This window comes from Temnothorax americanus, unplaced genomic scaffold (assembly GCF_048541705.1).
Source record: "Temnothorax americanus isolate GAGA-0224 unplaced genomic scaffold, ASM4854170v1 Scaffold17, whole genome shotgun sequence".
Taxonomy (NCBI): Eukaryota; Metazoa; Arthropoda; class Insecta; order Hymenoptera; family Formicidae; genus Temnothorax; species Temnothorax americanus.
In genome coordinates, this window is record NW_027509307.1 from 2203140 (window position 1) to 2209139 (window position 6000).

General features: G+C 32.4%; 1 protein-coding gene across 2 annotated transcripts in view; it reads right to left on the minus strand.

The window, feature by feature from the left end:
• LOC143895945 (A-type potassium channel modulatory protein KCNIP1) overlaps positions 1 to 6000 on the minus strand; it is a 166531-nt gene extending 160531 nt beyond the window's left edge. The window contains exon 1 of one of the 2 annotated variants that reach the window (XM_077403460.1): positions 5813 to 6000. The gene's annotated coding sequence lies outside the window, so the exon portion shown is untranslated. Of the gene's footprint in view, positions 1 to 1666; positions 2042 to 5812 lie in introns of those variants that run through there. The other variant, XM_077403459.1, reaches the window with a different exon arrangement.

Consider the following 6000-nt stretch of genomic DNA (forward strand, 5'->3'; position numbering starts at 1 on the left):
ACGAGAATTTCCGCAGTGTAAAATAATTTATCACACAACATCAATTACAAGCAGTATCGCACTGACGTCAAACTTTGCGGAAAGGTTATCTGTGTGATAACGATGTAATCAGTTACAATCTATTTTTTATTATTTAATAGCATTTTAATGAGTGGCGTTACTTAACCCAGAGAAAAATAGTGCCTTATCATCAAACGTGAGCAAAATTGATTAAAATCGTTGAGAACTGTGAAACGAGCGTGACAGAAAAATTCGATTAAAAAAAAATAATCTGAGGAGCGCGTAAGAAACGTACGTTGCACACGTGTATTATTATCGTGATATCAAAGTCAAGCTTCAACGATTAGGGAGTACGCGAGCCGCATATTGTTCATTTAATTTTCCTCGTGAGTCGTTTGCCTTGATGCCGATGATTTCTTCTTCGATTCACTGCGAGAAACAACAGTATCGCTGGTGCAAACGCAATCCATCTACGCATCTACGGTAATCGACTGCCTTTCATCGTCTTGCACAGATAGAAAAATACCATGATAGGTTGTTGTACTCTTTATATTTCATGTAGTATAATATGTGTTCAATAATAATATTCAATAATAATTGAATCTAAAAAATGTTCACCCCAAATAATTAAAACAAATAAAAATTTATATGCATATGTAAATTATTTATCTTGTATATAACAATTCAAAATCTTCTTTAAGTGGCTTAATATTTTGAATTTTTTATTTTCCTCGTATTAATTGTATATTCTCTATTATCGAAATAATTAATGAATATATTTAACGTTAAAACAGATCATCTTCTTTATTACAATGAAACTTTTTTGAAGAATGAAATATCTGATTAGTTAGTCATGTGTACTTCAGAGAATCTTTATGAAATAGTTTTATACTATGTGTTCGGCGGATGTTATGTGTCCGGTAGAGAGAAAGAATGACCGGCAACTACCACACAAAATTGACCTATAAGATTGTTTTCTCAGAAAGAAGTGTGAAAATGAGGATATCGTCCAGACGACAGCGTCGCGAGTATCATTTGCATTGACTCTCACTAACCGCAATGGGCTAACATTACGCATACTTCGCGTGAATAATTGAATACAAGTCATTCGTAAACTTCATTCGTAAACTTCAGTAGTATTATCACAATCTTGACATTAAATATATTTATTAGATAATAAATTGCGTTAAAAATTAGTTTATGAAAATAAATTATGACGGGCTGTTTTTTACGTAAAAAAAATTGTCTATTTGTTTACGTTGAGCGTTTCACTTATCATGTGAAAAAATGTAAAATTATTACATTTGCGAAATTTTATATATCTTATATTAACGCTATACTAATATCCGGATATCTATAGATATATCCTTATATATATCCTAGAACTTTTCACAATGTCAAATAATACCTGTAAATTCAAAAATAACAGTAAGATATTTAAATATAAAAATTATTTTATATTGAAAAATTATTTTGTTCGCCCCATATACTCTAACAGCACTATTTTATATTTATTAAGCTTGCAAGAATAATAGACGTATTACTTATTGAACGCGTGAGAATCAAGAGTAGAGTAGAGTTACGTATATGTAGTATGTTGATTTATCGTTCTGTACTTTTGCAAAGATTTTGTTATTGTTTTATAGCATTCGAAAGCTTCGCTTACCTTTTTGGTACTTTATACGATTTTCTTCACTATCCGGATTATAATGATTATTCAATGCATTGATAGAGATTCCGAGATTCGTTTCTTCTATATATTCAAGAACTACGTATTATATAAATAAAATGCACTATTAAAATCGAAAAATCATGAAGCTAAACTTAACTTCTTGTACATATGTCACTATATAAGGTTATGTTATAATTCGATGTATTTTCAACAAAAAGATATTGTAGTAGTGAAATCCGTACTTAACTCTGTGGTGTACGAAAGGCTACTGTTCTCGTCTGTGTGAATAGCAAAGTTTCTGGAGCTCCGATAACACGACTCAGCTGTTTTCCCGCGCTTTTTCCACGAATCAAGGAAAGCTTCATGAGTGAATTTGTCTTACTCATCGACATACAACTACAGTTTGATATTACGATATTTAATATATTATGATGTAGCAAGATCTTTGCAACTTACGTAAAAACCGTAATCCGTATCATCAATAATCAATATTTTTTAGCACTGACGAAGCGCTAATTTGACAACTATAATTAATTTAATTTTTTACATTGTATTTTCTGCGCCCCGGACTCTTTAGCATTTATTAACAGAAAAATATACCTGCGTCTCGTGACACAATTGGAAAATCCTGGCAAGGCTTTCTTATAGCACATTGTTACCCGCATAAAATAGCGAAGGATCTTGCCTCGTAACTTACGAGACTCAGGAGAGTGTTCAATGATCGTTAACAGGAGTTTCCACATGTGTCATTGCGCTTGCACACATTTAAATCGGTGAACCTTATCGATTAATAACATTCAAGTACACCGTATATTACGGTCTGTCGTAAAAGAAATACTTGTGTAATCTACGTAAAAGTAATATTTTTCTAAATACAATCAATATTATTTATTCAAACTTTGATAATTTTCCTATCGTAATTCGTGATTTGCGATTTGACTGAACTTTTAATTGCTTGACGAAACAGAAATTTTCAAATTCATGCACAATATTATAAATTATATTCATACAAACGCATATAGCGCTTATTTTTACGCATACCACGTTGATGAATGCCGCGGCTGGAAGGTGCGGTAAGAGCAACGCAACGGTGTTATACGCGGGTCGGCCTTTGGTGACAGAAGAGCCAATAATTATGCAAGCCAAGCCCGCGGGATGACCTAATATACTCAGTCGGCATTAGAACCGCGTCTTACAAACGATCTCTCCCTCTTTCTTTTCGTGTTCGCGCGGCGTAGTGATCATGCGCTAAAAATAATAGCAGACGGTTACAACCAGACAAGACGAAGGCGTGCGTGAATCAAAGATTGGAGGAAGTACATGAGTTGATTCACATCTATCTAGAGTATTCGAGTAAATCTGTAAGGTCATTCTCCGCACTTTAATTATATATAAATAAATCCGATTCTGTCCGATATTGTATATATAAAAATAATTATATATCGTGAAATTATTTTTAAAAAATATTTTCTATTCGATATTTTTGAGATATATATATATATATATATATTATATAATTTCACGCTAATTATGTAATACAGGATTAAACTTCTAGTAAAAACTTCAGCTATGAATATTGAATCGTACACATGAATAACAGACCAATCAATAAAACATTTTTATTTAAATCAAAAGATATTTACCGTCTATCGTATCTAACTATAAGCAAACATCTCTTCGTAACTCAATGTCTGGCGATCACGGCCGCGGATGCACTTTAAGTTTAAGATACGCGCTCCTCCTGCTATGGTATACTTGAAACCAACTAAAATAGCGCATCAGGGCAGCAGTTCGTTGTCAAACCGACAGTGCAGTTTCGAGAGTCGGAATCCAATCCGAAAGTCAGATGATTTCGCGACCGGAACCAGAGTAAGATAAGAACCGATCAGTATGTCGAGAACGTGTTTCCTGTTTTTACAATAACATAGTAGGCATGACGCCAGTATCATATGGCTATTGAACATGTTACATTTAAAATTCTATTTCCGCCTTTTTATATTAGAAGATAAGCAAAGATAAAAATGACTCGATTAAAAAACTGCTTATTTCTTCTTACTTAATCTTGATTGCTACGTAATAATGATTTCCTGATTATATGTATATTTCTGTAAGTAAAATAATTTCGGGATTAGCCTTCCTCCGCTCCCCCCAAGTGCTTGATAAAAGTTAAATTTTTTTCTCGTAATGATGGCAATGTACAAAGACAAATTTATAATTCTACGTATTTCAAGAAAATTAGCAATCAATAGCGTAGACGAGACAGTATTTACATATCAAGATTGGCATAACGATGACTGGCAATATCCGAAGATATGAATTTTCCAAGCTATCGATAGAACTCTCAATTTTTTTCACGCATAATACAAACGAGACATATCGTGATAAATGAAACTATCCATGATCATAGTAGTAGACATATTTAATTACGAAATTAAATTTTTAATATAATTTTTAATAATATTTTTTGAAAGTAGAGCAATTATTATTTTAAATTACTGTGCTCTAAATATACACAAAGTTAGATCTCTATTAAATATTTAATATAACATAGTAATATATAATATATTGTATTCAATGTAATTATTTAGTATAATTTACTAACAAACTTATTTCCATTTGTAAAATATTTAAAATTGGTATTTCTCAAACACGCAATCAATTTTTTTAAATAATAAAAGCATTTTCAGAGTGTACAAAATGCTATTGTTGTTTTAAAAAACATTTATTTGTTTGCTTATTGAAATAATCTAATTAATCTGTAAAAATTATATAATAACGTCCCCAAACTCACGTCAAATATAATATTTACAGAGATGTTTATAACAACTCGGATCTTGTTCTTGAGCTAGAAAAAAATATGTGGTTGAATTCGTTATTATTACATCAACGTCTGAATCGTTGCGTCATTTCACACTTTAACACTTCGCATCATTTATTCCCAGTTGTTTAACGATAGATTCCGCGTGAAGATGTGATACGGCATATTCGATCGAATGTGTGATAGTGTTACCGATATTTAAGGTGTGCAAACGCAAAATTAAGTGAATTAGACGAATGTAATCACGAGCCGTGTAATCGCGTGCCATGAGACTTTGTGCTTAAAGATTTGCGTTATAATACACCGAAAATATAAGTTTCAAACGACGAAGTACATATTGCAATTTTGCAATTAATATTGCGGGTGGATATTAGTGAACGTCATCGCGCGTAAGATGTTGAAACTTTTTCGGAGGCATGCTGTTAATGTATATCTATACAAAACAGGTCGAGAAGATATCCTGGTTTATATTTACAGAAAAATTTCGTTAGCGTAGTGACGCACGTGCGCAGTAAATGAATCTTTGTACAATATATACCGGATGTAAACAAGGAGTAATCACAGATAATTATTATTTCGTAAATAACCGATTTACAAACATGTTTTGCAGATAGTGTTACGATCGAACAAAATCAATTAATCTTAACTTTATATTAACTTCATTGACTGATTAGACTAAAGAAAAGAGAGAAAATAATTATTATTTAATATTATTAGTCGCTAAAATTTGCACTACGCTAATCTCATTAAGTAAAATTAGAGCTCTAAAAAAGTAGGTATTCTCGTTCCGCCATTTTGGATCCAATCATATGTGAAAATATAACCTTTTCGTAAATGTCAATACGCTTTTCGGTCTCGTATTCTCAGTTTCAGTTTCAATTTTACAGAATCAATTTCAGCTAAATTTTTACATTAATCGCGAGACCGAAAAGCGTATTGACGTTTACGAAAAAGTTATGTTTTCACAGATGATTGGATCCAAAATGGCGGAACGAGAATACTCACATTTATAGAGCCTTAGTAAAATAAGTCATATTCAATCATTACTTGTCTTTCGTTTGTAGACATATTGAAATTATAATAACGTAATGCAAAATACCTTCATCACGTCAAATATATTATCAAACACTACAAAAAGTAATTGTATGACGAATTGTGCAGCAATCGTAACATTAATACAGACCTGCCAGTAATTACGGTAATGCAAAACATCGATAAGAACTTATATCCAGATGTATCGCGTCACGCGTACCCTTTTGTTTTTCCCGTTGCGTATCGTAACATCGTTACAGACTCGTAAAAGCAAAACGAACTTTACCAACCTTCGAACTCCGGTTTTTCCAACTGCTACTACATCGCCACAAAATTCACGATAAATAGTGGCATGTCGATTATCTCGTGGCTTCTTGTACTTTGTCGGAATATACTCAGCGCTTCCATCGATATAGTCACGTTAGCCAGCGCACCTCCTGAAATGAGACAAACCCATTGCTGTGAATGCTGGAATAAA